Raw genomic sequence first — 12,133 nt, 5'->3', positions numbered from 1 at the left:
GGCTGAGGAGGACGTTTGACACTACGCTGGCAGGGACACTATGCTGGCAGGGACACTTCAGGCTGAGGAGGACGTTTGACACTGCGCTGGCAGGGACACTTCAGGCTGAGGAGGACGTTTGACACTGTGCTGGCAGGGACACTTCAGGCTGAGGAGGACGTTTGACACTGCGCTGGCAGGGACACTTCAGGCTGAGGAGGACGTTTGACACTGCGCTGGCAGGGACACTTCAGGCTGAGGAGGACGTTTGACACTGCGCTGGCAGGGACACTTCAGGCTGAGGAGGACGTTTGACACTGCGCTGGCAGGGACACTTCAGGCTGAGGACATTTGACACTACGCTGGCGGGGACACTACGTTGGCGGGGACACTACGCTGGCAGGGACACTACGCTGGCAGGGACACTTCAGGCTGAGGACGTTTGGCACTACGCTGGCAGGGACACTACGCTGGCAGGGACACTTCAGGCTGAGGAGGACGTTTGGCACTACGCTGGTGGGGACACTTCAGGCTGAGGAGGACATTTGACACTACGCTGGCAGGGACACTTCAGGCTGAGGAGGACGTTTGACACTACGCTGACAGGGACACTACGCTGGCAGGGACACTTCAGGCTGAGGAGGATGTTTGACACTACGCTGGCAGGGACACTATGCTGGCAGGGACACTTCAGGCTGAGGAGGACGTTTGACACTGCGCTGGCAGGGACACTTCAGGCTGAGGAGGACGTTTGACACTGCGCCGGCAGGGACACTTCAGGCTGAGGAGGACGTTTGACACTGTGCTGGCAGGGACACTTCAGGCTGAGGAGGACGTTTGACACTGCGCTGGCAGGGACACTTCAGGCTGAGGAGGACGTTTGACACTGCGCTGGCAGGGACACTTCAGGCTGAGGAGGACGTTTGACACTGCGCTGGCAGGGACACTTCAGGCTGAGGAGGACGTTTGACACTGCGCTGGCAGGGACACTTCAGGCTGAGGACATTTGACACTACGCTGGCGGGGACACTACGTTGGCGGGGACACTACGCTGGCAGGGACACTACGCTGGCAGGGACACTTCAGGCTGAGGACGTTTGGCACTACGCTGGCAGGGACACTACGCTGGCAGGGACACTTCAGGCTGAGGAGGACGTTTGGCACTACGCTGGTGGGGACACTTCAGGCTGAGGAGGACATTTGACACTACGCTGGCAGGGACACTTCAGGCTGAGGAGGACGTTTGACACTACGCTGACAGGGACACTACGCTGGCAGGGACACTTCAGGCTGAGGAGGATGTTTGACACTACGCTGGCAGGGACACTATGCTGGCAGGGACACTTCAGGCTGAGGAGGACGTTTGACACTGCGCTGGCAGGGACACTTCAGGCTGAGGAGGACGTTTGACACTGCGCCGGCAGGGACACTTCAGGCTGAGGAGGACGTTTGACACTGTGCTGGCAGGGACACTTCAGGCTGAGGAGGACGTTTGACACTGCGCTGGCAGGGACACTTCAGGCTGAGGAGGACGTTTGACACTGCGCTGGCAGGGACACTTCAGGCTGAGGAGGACGTTTGACACTGCGCTGGCAGGGACACTTCAGGCTGAGGAGGACGTTTGACACTGCGCTGGCAGGGACACTTCAGACTCAGGACGTTTGACACTGCGCTGGCAGGGACATTTCAGGCTGAGGACGTTTGACACTGCGCTGGCAGGGACACTTCAGGCTGAGGAGGACGTTTGACACTACGCTAGCAGGGACACTTCAGGCTGAGGAGGACGTTGGACACTACGCTAGCAGGGACACTTCAGGCTGAGGAGGACGTTCCTCATGTTTCAGGTGACAGACATCTGAATGCTCTACCAGCACTTTGAAAAGTTGATTTCATTCTACTTTCCTGTGGAAATATTGTCTCACATTCCTACCTGTAAAACAAACAAAACACTGCACAGACAAATGGCAAAGTACATTCAGATGTCATTATATTCAACATTCTGGCTTTGTAGAGGTCGTTAGTGGGAACGTCCCTGATCCAAACGCTCATGTCTGCCCTACGTCGGGTCTCCAGACTAAGGCAGTCTGCAGCATCTTTAAGTTAGTTTGTTTTCCTAGCTACTATACTACAGGCACTTGCTAGCTACTACTACTACTACTATCAAATCAAATCTACTATACTACTGCTATACTATGCTATAGGTACTAGCCTGCTACTATACTACTACTACTACAGGTATTAGCTAGCTACTATACTACTGCTATACTATAGGTACTAGCCTGCTACTATACTACCACTACTACAGGTATTAGCTAGCTACTATACTACTGCTATAGTTACTTGCTAGCTACTATACTACTGCTATACTATTGCTATACTATAGGTACTTGCTAGCTACTATACTACTGCTATGCTATAGGTACTTGCTAACTACTATACTACTGCTATACTATGCTACAGGTACTTGCTAGCTACTATACTACTGCTATACTATGTTATAGGTACTTGCTAGCTACTATACTACTGCTATACTATGCTATAGGTACTTGCTAGCTACTATACTGCTGCTATAGGTACCTGCTAACTACCATACTACTGCTATACTATGCTATAGGTACTTGCTAGCTACTATACTAGTGCTATACTATGCTATAGGTACTTGCTAGCTACTATACTATGCTATAGGTACTTGCTAGCTACAATATTGCTATACTATAGGTACTTGCTAGCTACTATACTATGCTATAGGTACTTGCTAGCTACTATACTACTGCTATAGGTACTTGCTAGCTACTATAGGCATTAGCTAGGTACAATGGTTCGGTACTGTTACACAGAATGCATGTCTGTCTCCCATGCTTCAGCATCATGTTATAATTGCCATCACAACACCGACTGATACGCAACATGAGCTGGAGTAACATTCAATTTCCGGGAACAACTAGATACTCACCCCGATCTCCCCTATCTTTCTTCCCCATGATATTAGCAGCTTGTTCCCGAAAACAACTTGCTTCGTCAAACCATGTTAAACGACAAGTGAGAAACAACAACAAGCAACTGCGACCCGACCAACTCGGTTTCCTCCTTGTGCGGAAATGATCATGTGATCTATGAATTCCGCTTGTTGATTGGATGTCGATATTGTTTACTTCCGGTGTTAGAGGTCAGATTAGATTATACGGGTTTCGGTGTCGTTTTTTTCGTTCTCGTCGAGGTGTTTATTGTTGTAAAAAAATAGCTTATTAATAATCGGTAATCATGTCAGACGATGATTTAATCGGACCTGCCTTACCACCGTCGTTCAGAAAAAGCAGCAATGATGAATCTGATGACGAGGAAGGATGTGAGTAAAGTTAGTAGTGGTTTAAATCCACATGATTTTTGGCCATGACTAGTGTCATCAGATACTATGCTGTCATATTCATGCCTTAGTTATCTTTCTGCTTTATACTGTATTGTTAAATCGAAAAAAGCTAGTGTCTGTTTTTGGTATTTTCCTACCTAGGATGTGCTGTCTTCTCCAATAGTTGCAGGTCCTGCGCTGCCTCCCGGATACAAACCGGAGTTGCTCTCCAGCTCGGAGGATGAATTTGGCCAAGAGGAGGAGGTGATCAAGAGACGAAGCAAGACGAGCAGCAAACACGGTCACGGTAGCGGGACGACCAAGGATGGACCCACCGCAGAGTAACACATTTACAATCACTTCGACATTTCAAACTAACATCAAACACGTTTATTTCCTCATTGTTTTTGAAGGAACGCGCATGTAAAATGCCTGAACTGGACTGTCTGCATCATTCTGTAGAAAACAACACAGAGTGGAAGAGGCGGTGAGTAGAAGGCTTGAGGATGACGATGATGATGATGATGATGGTTTCTTCGGACCAGCTCTTCCTCCTGGGTTCTCAAAGCCACAGGCTTCACCAGAGAGGTAACCAAGACAACACAACTAGTTCTCTCTGCTTTAAACAGATAGTTCTCCCTGCTTTAAACAGACATATTAAATGATATGTCAGCTAGTTCTCCCTGCTTTAAACAGACATATTAAATGATATGTCAGCTAGTTCTCCCTGCTTTAAACAGACATATTAAATGATATGTCAGCTAGTTCTCTCTGCTTAAAACAGACATATTAAATGATATGTCAGCTAGTTCTCGCTACTTTAAACAGACATATTAAATGATGTGTCAGCTAGTTCTCTCTGCTTTAAACAGACATATTAAATGATATGTCAACTAGTTCTCTGCTTTAAACAGACATATTCAATGATATGTCAGCTAGTTCTCTCTACTTTAAACAGACATATTCAATGATATGTCAGCTAGTTCTCTCTGCTTTAAACAGACATATTAAATGATATGTCAGCTAGTTCTCTCTGCTTTAAACAGACATATTCAATGATATGTCAGCTAGTTCTCTCTACTTTAAACAGACATATTCAATGATATGTCAGCTAGTTCTCTCTGCTTTAAACAGACATATTAATTGATATGTCAGCTAGTTCTCTCTGCTTTAAACAGACATATTAAATGATATGTCAGCTAGTTCTCTCTGCTTAAAACAGACATATTAAATGATATGTCAGCTAGTTCTCGCTACTTTAAACAGACATATTAAATGATATGTCAGCTAGTTCTCCCTGCTTTAAACAGACATATTAAATGATATGTCAGCTAGTTCTCTCTGCTTAAAACAGACATATTAAATGATATGTCAGCTAGTTCTCCCTGCTTTAAACAGACATATTAAATGATATGTCAGCTAGTTCTCCCTGCTTTAAACAGACATATTAAATGATATGTCAGCTAGTTCTCTCTACTTTAAACAGACATATTCAATGATATGTCAGCTAGTTCTCTCTGCTTTAAACAGACATATTCAATGATATGTCAGCTAGTTCTCTCTGCTTTAAACAGACATATTCAATGATATGTCAGCTAGTTCTCTCTGCTTTAAACAGACATATTAAATGATATGTCAGCTAGTTCTCTCTGCTTTAAACAGACATATTAAATGATATGTCAGCTAGTTCTCTCTACTTTAAACAGACATATTAAATGATATGTCAGCTAGTTCTCTCTACTTTAAACAGACATATTCAATGATATGTCAGCTAGTTCTCCCTGCTTTAAACAGACATATTAAATGCTGTCAGTCATGCATTTTCAAATAGCATGTAAATGTATTTATTGGTTTGAGTTGATTGATTGATTGACCTCCCCTAGGCCAGGTGTATTGGCCCAGCCTTACCCCCAGGATTTCACAGACCGGCATCTGATGATGATGAAGATGATGATGGTGAGGATGATTTCCCTCTGCCAGCCCTGCCACCGGGCTACACAGCGGAACCCTCCAGCGGTGATGAAGAGGAGGAGGAGGAGGATGAAGAGGTGATCGGACCCATGCCTGCTCTTGGTGCCATCCGGGACTCCGTGGCTCTGGACATCGAACGCAGAGCTCAGAAGATGAAGGACAGACTGACAGGAGCAGATGTGAGAACCTCACCGCCACTTGTTCTACATCTAGACTCGTATTCTACATCTCGACTCTTATTCTACATCTAGACTCTTATTCTACATCTAGACTCTTATTCTACATCTATTCTCTTATTCTACATCTAGACTCTTATTCTACATCTAGACTCTTATTCTACATCTAGACTCTTATTCTACATCTAGACTCTTATTCTACATCTAGACTCTTATTCTACATCTAGACTCTTATTCTACATCTAGTCTCTTATTCTACATCTAGACTCTTATTCTACATCTAGACTCTTATTCTACATCTAGACTCTTATTCTACATCTAGACTCCTATTCTACATCTAGTCTCTTATTCTACATCTAGACTCTTATTCTACATCTAGACTCTTATTCTACATCTAGACTCTTATTCTACATCTAGTCTCTTATTCTACATCTAGACTCTTATTCTACATCTAGACTCTTATTCTACATCTAGACTCTTATTCTACATCTAGACTCTTATTCTACATCTAGACTCTTATTCTACATCTAGACTCTTATTCTACATCTAGACTCTTATTCTACATCTAGACTCTTATTCTACATCTAGACTCTTATTCTACATCTAGACTCTTATTCTATATCTAGACTCTTATTCTATATCTAGACTCTTATTCTACATCTAGACTCTTATTCTACATCTAGACTCTTATTCTACATCTCGGGGGGGGGGGGGGCTGCATCGTTAGTGGAGGACGACATGTTTACTGTTGAGTTGTTTCTGATAAACTGACCAGTAATTCGTTCATCTTTATGGTGCTCGACACCGCCACCAGGTGGTACCCTTAGGGACATGCTAATTGGCTGCTTCTCATACGTAGTGTTCAGTCGTGCTAAATGTTTTTTTTAAACTGTGTAATAGGACAAATTTGAATTCCTCTTATTTCAAATCATTTTCCCACGTTTGCTCCTACTGAACTGACTCCAGGTCAGATGGTAGAATGAGTTGACAGCCTCCTACAGAACTGACCCCAGGTCAGATGTACTGGGGTGTGTTGGTAGAATGAGTTGACAGCCTCCTACAGAACTGACCCCAGGTCAGATGGTAGAATGAGTTGACAGCCTCCTACAGAACAGGCCCCAGGTCAGATGGTAGAATGAGTTGACAGCCTCCTAATGAACTGACCCCAGGTCAGATGGTAGAATGAGTTGACAGGCTCCTAATGAACTGACCCCAGGTCAGATGGTAGAATGAGTTGACAGCCTCCTAATGAACAGACCCCAGGTCAGATGGTAGAATGAGTTGACAGCCTCCTAATGAACAGACCCCAGGTCAGATGGTAGAATGAGTTGACAGGCTCCTAATGAACTGACCCCAGGTCAGATGGTAGAATGAGTTGACAGCCTCCTAATGAACAGACCCCAGGTCAGATGGTAGAATGAGTTAACAGCCTCCTAATGAACTGACCCCAGGTCAGATGGTAGAATGAGTTGACAGCCTCCTAATGAACAGACCCCAGGTCAGATGGTAGAATGAGTTAACAGCCTCCTAATGAACTGACCCCAGGTCAGATGGTAGAATGAGTTGACAGCCTCCTACTGAACTGACCCCAGGTCAGATGTACTGGGGTGTGTTGGTAGAATGAGTTGACAGCCTCCTAAAGAACTGACCCCAGGTCAGATGGTAGAATGAGTTGACAGCCTCCTACAGAACTGACCCCAGGTCAGATGGTAGAATGAGTTGACAGCCTCCTACAGAACTGACCCCAGGTCAGATGGTAGAATGAGTTGACAGCCTCCTACAGAACTGACCCCAGGTCAGATGTACTGGGGTGTGTTGGTAGAATGAGTTGACAGCCTCCTAAAGAACTGACCCCAGGTCAGATGGTAGAATGAGTTGACAGCCTCCTACAGAACTGACCCCAGGTCAGATGGTAGAATGAGTTGACAGCCTCCTACAGAACTGACCCCAGGTCAGATGGTAGAATGAGTTGACAGCCTCCTACAGAACAGGCCCCAGGTCAGATGGTAGAATGAGTTGACAGCCTCCTAATGAACTGACCCCAGGTCAGATGGTAGAATGAGTTGACAGGCTCCTAATGAACTGACCCCAGGTCAGATGGTAGAATGAGTTGACAGCCTCCTAATGAACAGACCCCAGGTCAGATGGTAGAATGAGTTGACAGCCTCCTAATGAACAGACCCCAGGTCAGATGGTAGAATGAGTTGACAGGCTCCTAATGAACTGACCCCAGGTCAGATGGTAGAATGAGTTGACAGCCTCCTAATGAACAGACCCCAGGTCAGATGGTAGAATGAGTTAACAGCCTCCTAATGAACTGACCCCAGGTCAGATGGTAGAATGAGTTGACAGCCTCCTAATGAACAGACCCCAGGTCAGATGGTAGAATGAGTTAACAGCCTCCTAATGAACTGACCCCAGGTCAGATGGTAGAATGAGTTGACAGCCTCCTACTGAACTGACCCCAGGTCAGATGTACTGGGGTGTGTTGGTAGAATGAGTTGACAGCCTCCTAAAGAACTGACCCCAGGTCAGATGGTAGAATGAGTTGACAGCCTCCTACAGAACTGACCCCAGGTCAGATGGTAGAATGAGTTGACAGCCTCCTACAGAACTGACCCCAGGTCAGATGGTAGAATGAGTTGACAGCCTCCTACAGAACTGACCCCAGGTCAGATGTACTGGGGTGTGTTGGTAGAATGAGTTGACAGCCTCCTACAGAACAGACCCCAGGTCAGATGGTAGAATGAGTTGACAGCCTCCTACTGAACTGACCCCAGGTCAGATGGTAGAATGAGTTGACAGCCTCCTCTATGAACAGACCCCAGGTCAGATGGTAGAATGAGTTGACAGCCTCCTCTAATGAACAGACCCCAGGTCAGATGGTAGAATGAGTTGACAGCCTTGTCTGTGATGGTTGATTGGCAGAATGGTCCGGAGGACGTGGTGCGAGAGACCTGGATGACAGAGCTTCCTCCAACGCTGCAGCACATCGGGCTTGGGGCCAGAACCTTCAAGAAGAGGGCTGGACCGGAGAGCAAGGACCGATCCCTCTGGACCGACACCCCTGCTGACCGAGAACGCAAACTCAGGGTAGGAAACACTGATTCTGGTTCTGAACAGGCGACACATTTCTGTAGGGATTTCACGCTACTGGACTGACTTTATAATTGTCTCTGTCTGTGTCTCTCTGTCTCTCTGTGTCTCTCTCTCTCTGTGTGTCTCTCTGTGTCTCTCTGTCTGTGTCTCTCTCTCTGTCTCTCTGTGTCTGTGTCTCTGTCTGTGTCTCTGTGTCTCTGTCTCTCTCTCTCTCTCTGTGTCTCTCTCTGTGTCTCTCTGTGTCTCTGTGTCTCTCTGTCTCTCTCTGTCTCTCTGTCTGTGTCTCTCTCTGTCTGTGTCTCTCTGTGTCTCTCTCTGTGTCTCTCTCTGTGTCTCTCTGTCTGTCTCTCTCTCTGTCTCTCTCTCTGTCTGTGTCTCTCCGTCTCTCTCTGTCTGTCTCTCTCTCCCTGTGTGTGTGTCTCTCTCTATGTCTCTCTGTCTCTCTTTCTGTCTCTCTCTCTGTGTCTCTCTTTCTGTCTCTCTCTCTCTGTGTCTGTCTGTCTCTCTCTCTCTCTCTCTCTCTGAGTCTCTCTCTCTCTGTGTCTCTCTCTCTCTGTGTCTCTCTCTGTCTGTGTCTCTCTCTGTCTGTGTCTCTCTCTGTCTGTGTCTCTCTCTGTCTGTGTCTCTCTCTGTCTGTGTCTCTCTCTGTCTGTGTCTCTCTGTCTGTGTCTCTCTTTCTGTCTCTCTCTCTCTGTGTCTCTCTCTGTGTCTCTCTCTCTCTCTCTCTCTCTCTCTGTGTCTCTCTCTGTCTGTGTCTCTCTCTCTGTCTCTCTGTCTGTGTCTCTCTCTGTCTCTCTGTCTCTCTCTCAACAGGAACGACTGGAAGGAAAGGAGAGTGAAGAAACAGAACCGGTCCCTCAACTGTCTCACAAAGAGTTACAGATGGCTGAGAAAGTGTCCAAATACAACGTAAGTAGTCGAGCCTCTTTGTCTGTTCAACAACTACATGATCTGTACGAAGATCTCCCTATGGCATTTACAACTAGGAGACTAGACCAAGATGTCTACTGACCCGGAGACTAGACCAAGATGTCTACTGACCTGTACGAAGATCTCCCTATGGCATTTACAACCAGGAGACTAGACCAAGATGTCTACTGACCTGTACAAAGATCTCACTATGGCATTTACAACCAGGAGACTAGACCAAGATGTCTACTGACCTGTACAAAGATCTCACTATGGCATTTACAACCAGGAGACTAGACCAAGATGTCTACTGACCCGGAGACTAGACCAAGATGTCTACTGACCCGGAGACTAGACCAAGATGTCTACTGACCCGGAGACTAGAGCAAGATGTCTACTGACCCGGAGACTAGAGCAAGATGTCTACTGACCCGGAGACTAGACCAAGATGTCTACTGACCCGGAGACTAGACCAAGATGTCTACTGACCCGGAGACTAGACCAAGATGTCTACTGACCCGGAGACTAGACCAAGATGTCTACTGACCCGGAGACTAGACCAAGATGTCTACTGACCCGGAGACTAGACCAAGATGTCTATTGACCCGGAGACTAGACCAAGATGTCTACTGACCATTAGTTGTCAAAATGACTTTGTCTTTCTCTCTCCTCTCTGTTAGGAAACCAAGCGTGGCGAGTCTCTGATCAGTCTCCACGAGAAGCAGATGAAGAAGAGGAAACTGGACGAGGGAGCCAAGCCGGTGGAGAGACGAGCGTTTGACAGGGACCAGGACTTGCAAGTCAACAAGTTTGATGAGGCTCAGAAACAACGTCTGTTGAAGAAGTCCCAGGAGCTCAACACACGCTTCGGACACAGCAAGGAGAAAATGTTCCTCTGAGACGATAGCTCAGGATTGGACATTTTTTGGTCACCTGACCCAGTCAATGATTGACGGGAACGTTCCAGGTTGACTTTTAGTACTTTAAAAGGTCCGATGCTCTAACCAACTGAGACACACGGGACCTCGCTCATTCTTTTAGTTCTTTAAAAGGTCCGATGCTCTAACCAACTGAGACACACGGGACCTCGCTCATTCTTTTAGTACTTTAAAAGGTCCGATGCTCTAACCAACTGAGACACACGGGACCTCGCTCATTCTTTTAGTTCTTTAAAAGGTCCGATGCTCTAACCAACTGAGACACACGGGACCTCGCTCATTCTTTTAGTTCTTTAAAAGGTCCGATGCTCTAACCAACTGAGACACACGGGACCTCGCTCATTCTTTTAGTTCTTTAAAAGGTCCGATGCTCTAACCAACTGAGACACACGGGACCTCGCTCATTCTTTTAGTTCTTTAAAAGGTCCGATGCTCTAACCAACTGAGACACACGGGACCTCGCTCATTCTTTTAGTTCTTTAAAAGGTCCGATGCTCTAACCAACTGAGACACACGGGACCTCGCTCATTCTTTTAGTTCTTTAAAAGGTCCGATGCTCTAACCAACTGAGCCACACGGGACCTCCCTCATTCTTTTAGTTCTTTAAAAGGTCTGATGCTCTAACCAACTGAGACACACGGGACCTCGCTCATTCTTTTAGTTCTTTAAAAGGTCCGATGCTCTAACCAACTGAGACACACGGGACCTCCCTCATTCTTTTAGTTATTTTAAAGGTCCGATGCGCAGCTGTTTTTTTTCTTCATCTTAATAGCAAATCATTTCTGGGGAACAGTTAAGGACATTACTGTGATTTGTTTTCAATTAAAATGCAACAAAATAAATGAGCAAAAATAGGTTCTTAGCGAAGAGTCATTTTTCAAGCAAGAATTTTACTAGGACTGTCTGGGAGGGGTCTGAGTGGGGAGTGGTCTGAGTGGGGAGTGGTCTGAGTGGGGAGGGGTCTGAGTGGGGAGGGGTCTGAGTGGGGAGGTGAAACAAATCTGTCATTGGCAGAGAGGTTTGGAACTGTCTTTCTTATTGGTCTACTAACTGGTCAAAACTCCACCCCCACCAAAAACAGGCTGGCATTTCAGGAGGTCTTTACAAACAGCTCTTACACTGAAAGGGCATTATCATATTTTGTAACAATTTCACAGTATAATTCCAACTGTATAAACACCGTAAATCACGTTTTTGACTGGACCGGACCTATTGTTTGAGGAGCACACACATTAACAAAACTCACGGCAACGGGTTTGTTATTTCTTAACTTGAACTGTAAGCTAATGATCCATCATGTATGACATTCCTGGGAGTCTGTAAACTTACATTTCATGTCATTTTAGGGCCTGAGCTACAGGCAGTTAGATTTGGGGTATGTCATTTTAGGGCCTGAGCTACAGGCAGTTAGATTTGGGTATGTCATTTTAGGGCCTGAGCTACAGGCAGTTAGATTTGGGTATGTCATTTTAGGGCCTGAGCTACAGGCAGTTAGATTTGGGTATGTCATTTTAGGGCCTGAGCTCCAGGCAGTTAGATTTGGGTATGTCATTTTAGGGCCTGAGCTACAGGCAGTTAGATTTGGGTATGTCATTTTAGGGCCTGAGCTACAGGCAGTTAGATTTGGGTATGTCATTTTAGGGCCTGAGCTCCAGGCAGTTAGATTTGGGTATGTCATTTTAGGGCCTGAGCTCCAGGCAGTTAGATTTGGGTAT

General features: G+C 46.1%; 2 pseudogenes across 1 annotated transcript in view; one reads left to right on the top strand and one right to left on the bottom strand.

Annotated features, from left to right (window-relative positions):
* The window catches only part of LOC116361456 (general transcription and DNA repair factor IIH helicase subunit XPB-like), a 91,432-nt pseudogene extending 88,349 nt beyond the window's left edge, over positions 1-3,083 (bottom strand). The window contains exon 1 of the transcript XR_004207598.1: positions 2,933-3,083. The product of XR_004207598.1 is annotated as a general transcription and DNA repair factor IIH helicase subunit XPB-like (transcript). The remainder of the gene's footprint in view (positions 1-2,932) is intronic.
* A 49-nt stretch (positions 3,084-3,132) lies between these two features.
* LOC116361457 (GPALPP motifs-containing protein 1-like) lies at positions 3,133-11,274 on the top strand (annotated as a pseudogene).
* The last annotated feature ends 859 nt before the right edge of the window (positions 11,275-12,133 follow it).

Source organism: Oncorhynchus kisutch, unplaced genomic scaffold (genome assembly GCF_002021735.2).
Source record: "Oncorhynchus kisutch isolate 150728-3 unplaced genomic scaffold, Okis_V2 scaffold697, whole genome shotgun sequence".
In the NCBI taxonomy this organism is placed as follows: Eukaryota; Metazoa; Chordata; class Actinopteri; order Salmoniformes; family Salmonidae; genus Oncorhynchus; species Oncorhynchus kisutch.
This window is presented reverse-complemented; position numbering and strand designations above follow the sequence as displayed.